Below are 13,175 nucleotides of genomic sequence, written 5' to 3'. Positions count from 1 at the left end.
AATAACAGCTAAATAAATTGAAGCACCTCAAAAAAATAGGGAAGGCAATGTTTATTCTTAAGTAAAAAAATGTTGATACCTGGCTGTATTGTTTCTTAAAGTATGTATATTGAAATTTCGAACAGGACATTGCAAATCAATTAGCAGAACTGCTTTATAGCACAGTGTTAGAAAAAACAAACACAAGAAACATGCAAAACATGTTTGTTTTGTTTGTTTAAACACGATTGTTTAATATCTAAACAGTTTAAGTCGCATCTTTAATACATCACAACACATTGAAACAAAATAGAAAAAAAAATCATGATCCATGCACAATCCCAGCTTTGACTTCCTGCAGTCTGGTGGGTCTGCTGGATGTAGAGTTGCTACCAAATATTGTAGATACAGACTGATATATCTGCAATTTTAAGATTCTATTTGTGTAATACATCCATCAGTATAATGCTTCATTGAGGGAATGAAATGGGTAATTACCAATAACACTGTTTTGGGCTGTAAATAGTTTTATCATTTTAATATTGACTGATTGTTTATTGCCATTTGATCTTTAAAATGTCAGAACATGGTAAACAACGTCGGCCAGCGCTTCCAATGTTCAAGGTGCTGCTTAAAATGTCTCGTCTCGTCCTGACCAACAGTCCACAACCAAGACATTTTCAGTTGATTATCATGGAGGACTAAAGGAACCAAAAACTATTCACATTTAAAAAACTTGAATCAATGAACTTCAGCATTTTTCAATTACAAAATGCCTCAGATCAACAAATAGATGATAAAAATAGTTGGTGAATAATTTGTTCGAACAATTAACCGATTGATGGACTCATTGTTGCAGCTCTACTTTACTGACAGACAGCCTTGATATTGTGGGTGCTGCCTTTGCTTATGGAGAAAACTTTGGTTTGGTTCATTACATACTCACGCTGTGCTGCTTTGCTGTTGTGCTCCAATTTAATGTATAAAACTCAGTGGAACTATTATAATATACAGTAATTAGGGGGTTCCAAATATTTAATGGTGTTGTTCCACAATACTGCACCTATTAAACCAGAGGGGCAGGTTTCAGAATTAGGCAGCAGTCAGCATCTTACTAATGATCTTTATGAGCTTTCAGCCCATCAGACAAGATGAGCAGTGAATCCAGGACACGGTAAACAAAGGAATATTAGAAACAGTTGACAATAAATACAGAGGACATGTTATTTGAACTGCATTCCTGTCTGGAAGTCAGATTACTGCATTCTTTGTAAAGCAAAGCCTGTCTGGATGACGCAAAATAATAAACCATTCACATTTTGTTTCGCTCATTTTAGAGGCCGACTTTATTATTTAGGTTTTTCATTTTTACTGCCTTTGATCAGCTTCAAACATTTGGCTTGTGAAAAATCAATAAATAGTGTTGAGAGAGGTGTGATTTGTTTCCAAATGCCATGCCGATTACTTCCATTGTGTTACACCGCAGTGCTTTGTTTGGTGGTGTGTATGTCCTTGACTCTGGTCTTGAAAGGTGTGATAGAAGTGAACAAGCCTCTGATGGTTTGTAACTATTAAAGGTGTGACTGTGTGAATATACGTGTCTGAAGATGCACACGAGTGTGCATCCACCCACGGTGGGTTTGGTCATCTGATGAGCTGCAGGCTCATCTCTCCCCACAGCGCCCAGATGGCCTGTGATTACGCACGGCTCAGTAGAGATTACATTGCAGCAGAGATAGAAAGAGAAACAGAGAGTAAAAATAAAAATAGTTCAAATGAGGAAAGCGTTGGCACAAAATGAAATGAAAGCATGAGGGGTCAAAGAAGTGGAGCGAGGGCGATGATGTAGTGCGGCTAGCTTCAGTCAGCACTACAACAGAAGGCAAACATGCAGAGATACCTCAGAAACACTTCTTCCTGCACAGAAACCTTTCAACTACAAACTATTTCCACTGCTTTGTTTTACTTTCATTGCAAAACACCTACGACCAAAATTAAAAGCTTCATGGGATGCATCTTGTTAAAAAGAGTGCAGGGGTAGCAGATATACATGTGTACGTATCAGAGGGGTATGTCTCCACCAGCGAACACACGAGGACATTTGTCACCAGCAGCTATGTGACATGATGGATCGCACAGGCAACTAAATCGCACCCAAAAGAGCAGAGTGAAAAATGACCCTCGCTTTACTGAACCAACATCATTCAACTCTCGATGTGTTTATTAGTCTGGCTTCACCTGGAATGAAATGTAGAGAATCTGGTCAACAATTAGGCTTATATAAGTTTTAATGGTCACGTGCTTTAATGTATATTTACAAAACGAGATGAGAAGTCTAAAGAGTATTTCAAGTATATTAACAACAACTTTTATAGTACAATCAACTCCAGGGAGAAGTTGCAGTACCATACTTCTGGAAACTGTTCTCCCACAAAACATCATGGTGTAGGTGCTTCTAAACGCTTTAAAGTGAAACAGTTGTATAAATAACAACAATCTGATGTCCCGGAGAAGTGTCGCAGTTCAGATTACGTCTATATAATGTGAGTTTTTCCCAAGCAGCAACCAATGGTGACGCCACCTATTGATTTGTGAACTGCTGTTTTGAAGTCTCAGGTTTCGCATTTTGGTCGTTTGGAGCCAGAAGTGACCATATTTGGACGAATTGGGGAGGAGTAAGCAGTGGATCTGACTCAATCTGATTGGGAACCCGAGGACACGATGCCCCGCTCTGAAACCTGATTGCACCACAGCCCTGTCATTAAAACAGACAGGCTTTTTGAAGCCTAATATCTAATTAAGTGATGGAATTATTTTCAGATGGATCACAAGAAAGTTAATAAGAAGGAGCACCTTTCATGAATGACAGTTATGATGTGGAAAATATTTGACTTCATATTTCATGGGAGAAGTTGAATGGGAGTCTGATATGATCATATGGGTTGGAGGATTTGTTTGACTTCGGATTTAGACTAGAAAAAAAATTGAAAAAAAAAAAACAGTGACAGCAAAAGCAGAATGCGAAACATCCAAACCGTCTAGCTGTGAATGAGTCAACACATTTATACTCCAAAGACCTTGGCTGTCACAAACCCTGAAACCGAGAGGAGCACTCGGTCACATTTCTTCCTCTGGATAAGATACAACAATGATGCAATCCTTGAAGTCGTTTCATTTAGAGAAGCGGGCCCACAAGCTACTCATTGTAAAAGGTTTGTATCTTGTGGTTATGAGTGGTTCACCTATAAGTGCATTGCTGGCACACTCACCCAGCTGTCAAATAGATTAGAGGAAGATGTTGCACGTCTAGTTGTTTTGCTGTTGTTTATCATTTATTGATCCCGAGGAGGGCCACGCTGCAGAAGGCCAGCAGATGATATGTGTGTGTGTGTCGTAGTTTAATGAGACTCATCAGTCACCTTTGAAGAGCAACGCAGTGATAGACAGCAGTTTAACAAGTTACAGTAAATGCAATTCATATTTCAAGGATGCATTTGAAAGAAATGAATTACAACAATTTAGCTTCAGGCAGAGAGCGAGCTTTTCAGGGAATGAGCTGACTTGCATGCTTTCATGCAGATACGCACACAAACACGGACATACATGCACTGAAACACCGATTTAGCCTGAAACTGTTTGTTGTTTTATTACATTTTGAACCCTCAAGATCGATGTAAATCTAATGAAAAGCTTGTTAGTGAATTAGGGTTTCCAAACATGCACACACACACATACTCACACTCGCACTCTGAAATAACTGCAAGAGGAAGAAAGTCCACGGCGGCCACCGGAACAGGATTCATCTGTGTGGATGTAGCTCTCATCTCCTCATTAGGTGCAGGGTGTTATGACTGTCCTGTGATGAGAGCTGTGGATGGGCAAGGCATGCTGGGAGAGGGCAGTACAGTTAAGTGGCCGTATAAACTCACAAGTTGAAATCCCTGGGTGATGCTTTAAAACAAAAGGAGGGTCTGGGGTGACGCACCTCAACATCAGGATGGGGAAAATCTTAACGACTATCAAAAATGCAAGTCATTTTAAACCGCAGCCATTAAAGCTGAGTCCAGATCTTGCTCCGATATAACAAAGCCATCCTGTTTCACAAAGTCATTACAGAAGCAGAGCATGATAAATGGCTGAGGGGCAGCGCAGACTATAATGGGAGAATAGAGAGTCAGCCTGCTGTTGCCAGGGTGACCTTCAGGGTGAAGCTCCTCGATGTCACCCAGAATGAGAGCAGCTCGGCTGGAGCTTCTGATATGTCTGGAACCCCCAAAAAAGGCCAGTAAGGCACCAGAGAGAGTCATAATAATGAACTAAACCTAAAAACTTCAAATACTTTACTTTTGGCAACGACTTAAAATTGTGTATTTCTCCTATTATAAAAAAAAAAAATAAAACATGCTTAAAACCATTGGTCTCCAACCTTTTTGCTTTTGATTCTCTAAAGGTGAAAGCTCCTTGCAGAAGTTAGAAAAATGCTTCTGTAGATTTAGGCTGTCAGTATCTGTCTCTTCCTGGAAACCAAGACTGACTCGACGTTGTAAAGATCAGGGCTCAGTGAGGCCATACGATCTGTTCTAGAGACGTTTTGTTCTTCTTGTCTCTGAAAAAGGTTCTTTATGACTCTGGCTGTATGGAGTCTAGCCTTGCAGTAGAATGAGTCTGGGAGCAATCAGATGCCTCTGTGATACATTTGCACAGTACTCGATGTACTTCTTTTGACCACTTTAACCAAAGAGCAATTACTTCTCTTAGAAAAATATCTTAGAGGCCAAAAATCATCCAGTAACTCACAAAGAAAGAGCAAAGATTTGATTGATCTAACAAAAAAAACAAAAACAAAACAAAACAACAACAACAACAAAAAAATCATAATTTTGTTTCAGAAAATGTATCTTGCTTGTTAGTTCAAATTCAGACTATAGAAAATGGGGTCTCCTGTCTCCTTTTATCTACTCTATATATTACCAGGAGTAACATAACAGTGCCACCTAGTGGTACAATAATAGTTGTGCAGAGATTTTGGGGGTAATATGTGAGCAATACAATCACATTATAAAATTGTGTCACAAAAAAATAAAAGGTTAATGTAGGAAAAGCTGTTTCTAACGTATTTTTGGAGTAACTGTAGAAACAGCAGAGATTTGGAGTGATAAGACTCTCAAAGCATGCGAGTTTATTCAAGGCAAATACATCTGTAGTCTTAATAAATTAAAAAGAAGTGACAACAGCCTCTTTCCTCTCGACTCAGACAAAAAAACAAAACACTCAAAGCATTAAGGGCCGTCACCATAAAATGCAGGCATCCAATACAAAAAGGCTGCAAACAATACAATACTTTGACACTCTGGTGGTGCCTTATACTGCACTAAATGAGGGCCCTGTTCAAACAGTCGTGCCATTTGAAAAGGAGCTACTCTGTGACAGGCTAAGACTGGTGTGAGACAGGGAGAATAGAGCAAAGAAAAGTTTAGAGTTTCCTGCTGACCGACAGGCTCTGACACTGTGTGTGTGTGTGTGTGTGTGTGTGTGTGTGTGTGTGTGTGTGTGTGTGTGTGTGTGTGTGTGTGTGTGTGTGTGTGTGTGTGTGTGTGTGTGTGTGTGTGTGTGTGTGTGTGTGTGTGTGTGTGTGTGTAGCCCACCAGTGTAAAGTGTGAAGTAAAAAAAAAAAAATATGTGAAAAATGTTAAGCAGGTCATTTACAGTAAGTGTTGGCTTTAAGCAGCAGAGTCTAGCTCTCCGTCTGATTTATTCGGTAACAAAAATACACAGGCTTAAAGGAAGGAAGAGGAAAGAGAGGGAGACAATGGTTAATCACAACAGAAGGGGCAAAGCAGTGGTGGTGGTGGGGGGTGGGTGGAGGGTGAGAGGGCACCCTAGGGAGAGCATGGAGAATTGAACACAGGCTGCCTTTGTTGGCTGCAATCAGCCAGACTAGGGAAGACATTTACAACATGGTTTATGGCTCCATCAGGTGAGTGAGTGTGAATGGAGGAGTGTATGTGGTGATTCAGAGGACGTTGGGGGGGATGGAGGGGATTCAACCAAGCAAGACAGATGAAAGATGAAAAGTTTGCAAAGTTTGCAAATCACGTACAGTTTACATTTCTGCTGACAATTCTCTAAAGCATATTGTATTTTTACATTGATTTATAACCTTGCGGGAAGCCACCGGTGTCATTTCACTGTGGTATAAAATTCAACCTTTTTCAGATGAGTAATCAATATCTTTGTCAGTTACACCATCCGGATGTGGAAATGATGCTGAGGGTCACTGGTGGTGTGTTCAAGGATGCACCAACAAGTACAGTAATGGCCGACAGACAAGCAGCAACAATGTAATACAAGAAAGAACTAAACGCACACGTCCATATTTGGCTATTGACTGGCTTGTTAATGCAACTGCCTCGAAAAACTCAGATGAGCGTCCTTGAAAGTGGTAACTCTGGGAGTTTTAGTAGCTGTTGTTGCTCGTAAACAGAATCTAAAATAATGTAGACCTGAAATAAAATTAATAAATCTAAGTGAGTTTCTAGAAGATTTTTTTATACCACAGAGCTATCTATGGAAACCAATATCTGCCTAAAGGATCATAAATGATCAATCTAAAAACAGTACAGCCTGCCCAATACTGGATTGCTAAGGCTTGTATTAATATTATACCGTTCTAATATTCCATCTAAACTATATTCCCTCCTTAAACAAACAATAATAAGCATACCAACAAACATAAACAAAGTTGATGAGGATTTCTTAAAAAGGATAAGGCTGGTGATATTCAATACTTTGTTATTGTCAACAAATCACATGACAAGACCAAAAGCAGTCCAAGCTAAGGTTCCAAAATCTTTATAAAAATGGATTATGAATATATAAATTCAGATGGGAACTGTAGATTTGAGCAAACGCTGCTTGAACAGTAGACTGTTTTCAGCTGCAGAATTGGCTGAACAAGAGAGTTTCTTCATTGTAAGAAGTAACCCAGCACAATGGTGAGGCTCATTGGTTTTTTTGGACAGTGATGGATGTCTATGGCACAGGGGTGTAAGCAATAACAGGGTTTACATACACAGACAACAGATGCACTCATTGTTGGGTTTGTTTTGTTTTTTATGGGATTTATTGGCAGTTAAATATGACCAGGATTATCTTTTGAAGAATTGTGACCGAGATTCAGTCCGAGTGGAGAATTTTGTCAATACAAACTGAATTTGAATTTTTCAAAATGATGTCAAATATGTCACTGGTGTTTTCTGCACCTTGGTTTCTTGTTACCTCCGAGCTTTGTCGATTTATCTACCTGACAAAACTGCAATGGAGCTACTTTTTCAGTGTGCTGATGCTCACCATTTAACCTAAAGGTGACCTCCACCTGGCTCTGTCCCTTTCTCTCCCCCTTCCTCCTCTTCCTCCTCTCTAGATCCCCCTGCCTCGCCCCAGTGTGGACAGGAAGCCCTGATTCCAGAGAGCCTGCTCTTCTTATGATCTGAGAGGAAAAACACAATGCCTGCAGTGTGCTAGAAAGGAGCTCAACTCATAAAATGCACACACACACACACACACACACACACACACACACACACACACACACACACACACACACACACACACACACACACACACACACACACACACACACACACACACACACAAAGGAAGAGAAATAGAATGGAACATGCTTTTACTATTAAGGCTCTGTTTCTTTTTTTTCTTTTTCCTTTCCATATGACTTTCCCAGGAAAATCCCCCTCATCAGGGTAGCTCCAATCCAGACAGACAGCAGACTGGAGAAGAGACGCAGAGACAGACAGACACAAAAGACTGTAAAGAGACTGACCTTCTCCTCCCCAAACTGAGAGATAAAGTTTTAGGGTGTGAAAAGGCTACTGAGCTGAGCTCACAGCTCAAAGCCAAACTGCTGATTTTTAGATTATTTTTTTAGAGTGGCTGTGGAGAGATGGCCAATCATCCTCAAAAAGCACCCCCGCTCTCCAGAAGCTTAAAAGTTCTCCAGACGAGCATCTGGCTTACATACAATTTGATACATCTCGACGACCGGGATGAGATTAATTTAGTCTCCGGGGTAATGCTCAACCTCTAACATGTCAGTCCTTTATTGGGTGACACCGAGTAATTCTGCTCATTTCTAGAAGGCCTCAACAGTTGGTACCATTTAGGAAAACTAGGTCACTTCCGCCTTCTGTGTGTGTGTGTGTGTGTGTGTGTGTGTGTGTGTGTGTGTGTGTGTGTGTGTGTGTGTGTGTGTGTGTGTGTGTGTGTGTGTGTGTGTGTGTGTGTGTGTGTGTGTGTGTGTGTGTGTGTGTGTGTTAGCCAGACCCTAAACCGAGAGACCTCCAGTATAAACATTTTGTGCAGGAAGGACTACGACTCCGAACAGAAACATCCTAATACCAAACAGTATCTGACTCGGCTGCTGTCCTCGCGGTCAAATTCTTATCAACACTCCAGCAGCAGTGTGACCAAAAATCTGTCAAACATAGTCTTCCTTCTTTTATATAAACAGGGAGGACAAAATAATGGCAACACCAGGACGCAGGCTCCAAAATGGTCATTATGTCATAAATGATGAATCATAACCTTCATGAATGTAGGATTTATTGCATCACAGTTGTATTAGACTACACTAGTTTTAGCTAAATGTATCTAATACATTGGCAACTAACATACTGTATTTCAGCTTTCTTGATAACGTGCCAAATCAGAGTCAGGCGTAGGGCTGCGAATAATGATCGTTTTTATTGTAGATTAATATGTCGCTTATTTTCTTCGATTAAGTGATTAGTCGTTTGTTCTTTAAAATGTCAGAAAATGGTAAAAAAAAAAAAAAAAAATGTCTACCAGTGTTTCTAAAAGCTTATGGTGCAGCCACAAATGTCTAAAGTAAATAACTCTTTGGTAAAAGTACAATAAGATAAACCCTTTGATGAGGTGTTATTTCATATTTGGATAAGGAGCCACTGTCTTGTGGGCTATTTCTATTTAAATAAAACGGTAGTAGTGGTTGGAAGTTGCAATGATATCCTTATTCAATCGCTTATAACAGTAGACACATTTCTGTATAATTGCATATTGATGTCACAAGTCCACAATTCAAAACACACCTTTCAAAGCAGCTTTCCTGCAACTGATGCAAGAACCTGTTAAACAGGAGTGTCAGTACGACGACACAGTGTGTTCACTGTGTCTGTAGACGGGTCAGTGGGGACTCCATCAAAACAAACCAGTGTCTAATCCCACAAAATTCAGTTTAAATGCTCTCAGACTGTGTATCAAGTCCTCATCCTCATGAAAATGTGTCTTACTGAATGTGTGCCTGCCCTGCAACACTTCTCTAATGTCACACTTGCAAAACTAATAAAGCACTATCTTATCAGAGGCGACCTTTGAAGTCATTTACATAAACAGTCTTGCAACTTGAGGTGACAAGAGACATTTACAATCTGTTAAAGCTCAGGCAAATACGCTTAAGGTTCAGTTTGCAGGTTTACAGAGGGAGCACACAGCGAGCCTTTATTTAAAATACCAGTCTGTTTTGTAAGACGCGATTGAGATGTAGGACTGCAAAACACTGAAAAAAACTTTCAAAGACAACCTGTCAGAAACGGGGTCAATCACTTCTGAGGCCTCCTTTCTACTCAACACAAACTGCAGTGTCGTCTTCGCTGAAGTCTTCGCAGCAGCAGGACCCACACATGACCACCATTAGGGAAATCAATGTGACACTCAGGCAGGCCAGGAAAGAGCCTGAAGATCTGAATGGCCCTGGAACTGAGTCATTCTCTCTCTCTCTCTCTCTCTCTCTCTCTCTCTCTCTCTCTCTCTCTCTCTCTCTCTCACACACACACACACACACACACACACACACACACACACACACACACACACACACACACACACACACACACACACATATATATAAATAGATGAGAAAGAGACATGGAGGAGCAGGGAGATGTAAGGGATCCTTTCTTACAGGAATTCACCACGTTGGTCTGTTGCTCAGTATTAATCAGTATGTTGCTTGTGTCAGTGTGAACACAAAGCTCAGTGATAGGAGCTGACTGAAACTATCCCAATTATCTTTCAGAGATAAAGAGAAGTTGAAATGTCAGGTGCTAATTTCATGTGCTGATAATAGCTCTTTACAGTTATCAGGACAGAATAATTGAGGACATGACCTGGTAATACGGAAATGTCTAAAGTCATTTGGAAACAGGTTCACCGTTTTAAAATCTGCATATCAAAAAAAAGAAGAGACTCTACTGTTTGTAGTGTTGATGGAGCAGAGCGACTCAGAGTTAGTGGGTCTGTAATCAATATTCTTAACATGGATTAACTTGTATGTGAAAGTGGTCGCTTGTAGCAAAGAACCTGCATCGTTAAACTCGTTGGAGTCTTTCAGCAAATTGTTTTGGTCCTCCCTCAATAGTCTTATAGTTTTGTTTGGGTTACAGCAGGCAGCTAATACTCAGCAGCTAATATTTTAGGGGGTTATGTGTTCGGGCTATTTTTTACAAAAGCAGTTTATTCATCCTCCCAGCACTTCTTTGCCATCCAGATTCAGTCAGTGAGCACAGGTTTTGCTTTTGTACTTCTATATAATGTCTAAGATCTCGTTGCGCTGCATTATGGCACTTCACGATGACTACAAGACTCTGCAATGACGGGAACAGTCATTGCTTCCAGATCACCAAGAAATAGTTCCTAAAGTCTAAAGCTGACTGAGTCCCTGATGTATTTAATGTATACTTCGGCTACATACAACTCAGGATAGCACTTGTGGATTTACAGGGGATGTGCAGCAAGAGGAAAATTTCTTCTGTTAGATTTACTTCATATCTGGAACGTGAAATTCCTCCCTGGAGGGTTCAAAACAGTCCTATATAACCGTTTATTGTTTCAATTTCATATGTGATGATAAAAACCAGGTGCTTTAAATGTGGTACTAGCAGGACCAGATTAACCCACAATGTGTTAAATAAGGCTGTTTTCTCCAGACACTGTGCCACCAACACCAACTACGGACAATTTTGGGGTCTCCATCTTCATCACTTCACAGCTAAACAAAACAGTGGTCCAATCTTGCAAATTCCTTCCTGCTTTTTTTCAGCTGGGCAGATAATATTCTCACCACCCTGCTCTCTGACTCCCGTGCGGTGTGTTTATCTAACACAGAGGGGAGATGTTTACATTGGCTCGGTTAAACACAGACAGGCCCAATAGCTTTTTGTTAATAATAAATAATCTAAACAGCCCGCCAGGATGTCCATGCCAGAGCATCTAGCTGCCACACATGGACCACCGTCGGCCCACATCGGTGGAGGAGACATTTGCCAGCTCATCAGTGAGACATAGAGCAACCAAAGAGCGTAAGACAGAGATCGAAGTCTATCAGGAAAAGTTTATGAAGTTGGAAACAAGTCTGAGGATTGAGGTGGACCTCAAACTGAGAGGCATGCTATCTATTCCACCGCAGTTTATTTGTGATGTGGTTTATTTGAATAGATTCTCCACTGGTTTGATGCAAGCAGCCTGCAACCCTTTTGACCCCCCCATCGTAAACACAAAAATAAGCATTAGAGAGTGCACGGGCTGGTTGGGCTCCCATGTGGAAGAAATCGAGTTGAGGGAACATCAGAAAAGAAAAGGGGGAAAAAAAAGAAGACATTTTTCATCTGATGGCAGTTGCAGTGAGCAGTAGAGCAGTGTGTGTGTGTGTGTGTGTGTGTGTGTGTGTGTGTGTGTGTGTGTGTGTGTGTGTGTGTGTGTGTGTGTGTGTGTGTGTGTGTGTGTGTGTGTGTGTGTGTGTGTGTGTGTGTGTGTGTGTTGGAGAGGGGGGTTGAGGCAGGCAGAGAGATGAGGGGGCAGAGATTGATCTGGGACAGTGTGGGAGAGAAAGAGGGAACTGGTAAGAAAAAAACAAAAAAGGGAAGGCCTTGGAAATGAATGTGTGTGTGTGGGGGGGAGAGAAACGATACACTGCTGGACTGCCGGAAAAAAGAAAGTCAGCCAGGAGGACGGCAGATCGATTCCTCCCCCGAGTCTCACAACAAACACACTCTCTTTTTCTCTCTGCATAGCTCACCTCTGCTGCAGCCTGATATTGTCCCATCAGCACTTCATCTCTATCACCTTCTCTCTAAAACCCTCCCCCTTCTTTTGTCTGCGTCCTCACATCTTGAAATGTAGCTGAATCTTCTAAGGAGTTTGGTTCTCACAGCAACTTATTGTGTTTATGAGGAATATTAAGCCAAATGCCCCAGATCTGTCACCTCAGGACCATGCAAAATACAACGCCTAACACCCTAAACAATGATGTGGACACGGCAGATAACGGACAGTCCGTTTAAGAAAAGCAAAACAATGACACCCCTCCTCTGTGCCTGTGGTGGAACAGAAATGCCAGTGAGGTTCTGCTGAATTTATTTCACCATCAAAACCATGGCTAACCCACATAGCAGAGGAAACCACACACACTCTTCTTCACTCCAACACCAACATGTCCTCCTGCTGTCCCATACAAGACAGATGGACAAACACTTTCTAGTCAACAGACCTCAAATCTCATGGGCTTTGCATCACACACACTCTCCTCCACTCAAATCACATTCCTCACAGGGACACTGTGGCTCTGATGGTGTGTGCACACACACACACACACACACACACACACACACACACACACACACACACACACACACACACACACACACACACACACACACACACACACACTGAAGTAAGGAAGACAATGAATGAGTCCTCTTCTGCTTATCAGAAATCAGTGTAGTTTGATTTCCGATCAAATTATCGCCACACATGTCTGTGTGTGTTCATTAGGGGCCCTGCGTCGGACTGGGGCAAAAGTGAGGTCAGAGCGCCTTCTTCTCAGCGTTTGGCACGACTTTACTCCTATACTTGCCCTGTCAGCTCAGTCCTCCAAGTATACCAGGCGTTAAATGTTCCTCTCTGTTGTATTTATGAAGCTGCAACAACTCTTTGCGTTGTTTTGGAGTTGTGATGGGGGCCTGCAGCTGCCCCGTTGACAGCTGGCAAAAGCATTTTGGAATTCAAATCCTGTGCGCAATACTACTAGGCGTAAAGGCATTATGAAACTTAAGAAAACCACAGAGAGTTTTTGATAAAGGCAGAAAGGAAGAGTCGTGTTCATT

The 13,175-nt window shown here is 41.3% G+C and overlaps 1 protein-coding gene across 1 annotated transcript in view; it reads right to left on the bottom strand.

The window, feature by feature from the left end:
• Positions 1–13,175, bottom strand: part of fgd (faciogenital dysplasia) — a 52,344-nt gene that overhangs the window by 38,840 nt on the left and 329 nt on the right. The gene's annotated exons all lie outside the window — the stretch shown is intronic.

Source organism: Brachyistius frenatus, unplaced genomic scaffold (genome assembly GCF_029030835.1).
Source record: "Brachyistius frenatus isolate BFR_SWC_R1_liver_20210118 unplaced genomic scaffold, ASM2903083v1 Contig_6, whole genome shotgun sequence".
NCBI classification, from domain to species: Eukaryota; Metazoa; Chordata; class Actinopteri; family Embiotocidae; genus Brachyistius; species Brachyistius frenatus.
This window is presented reverse-complemented; position numbering and strand designations above follow the sequence as displayed.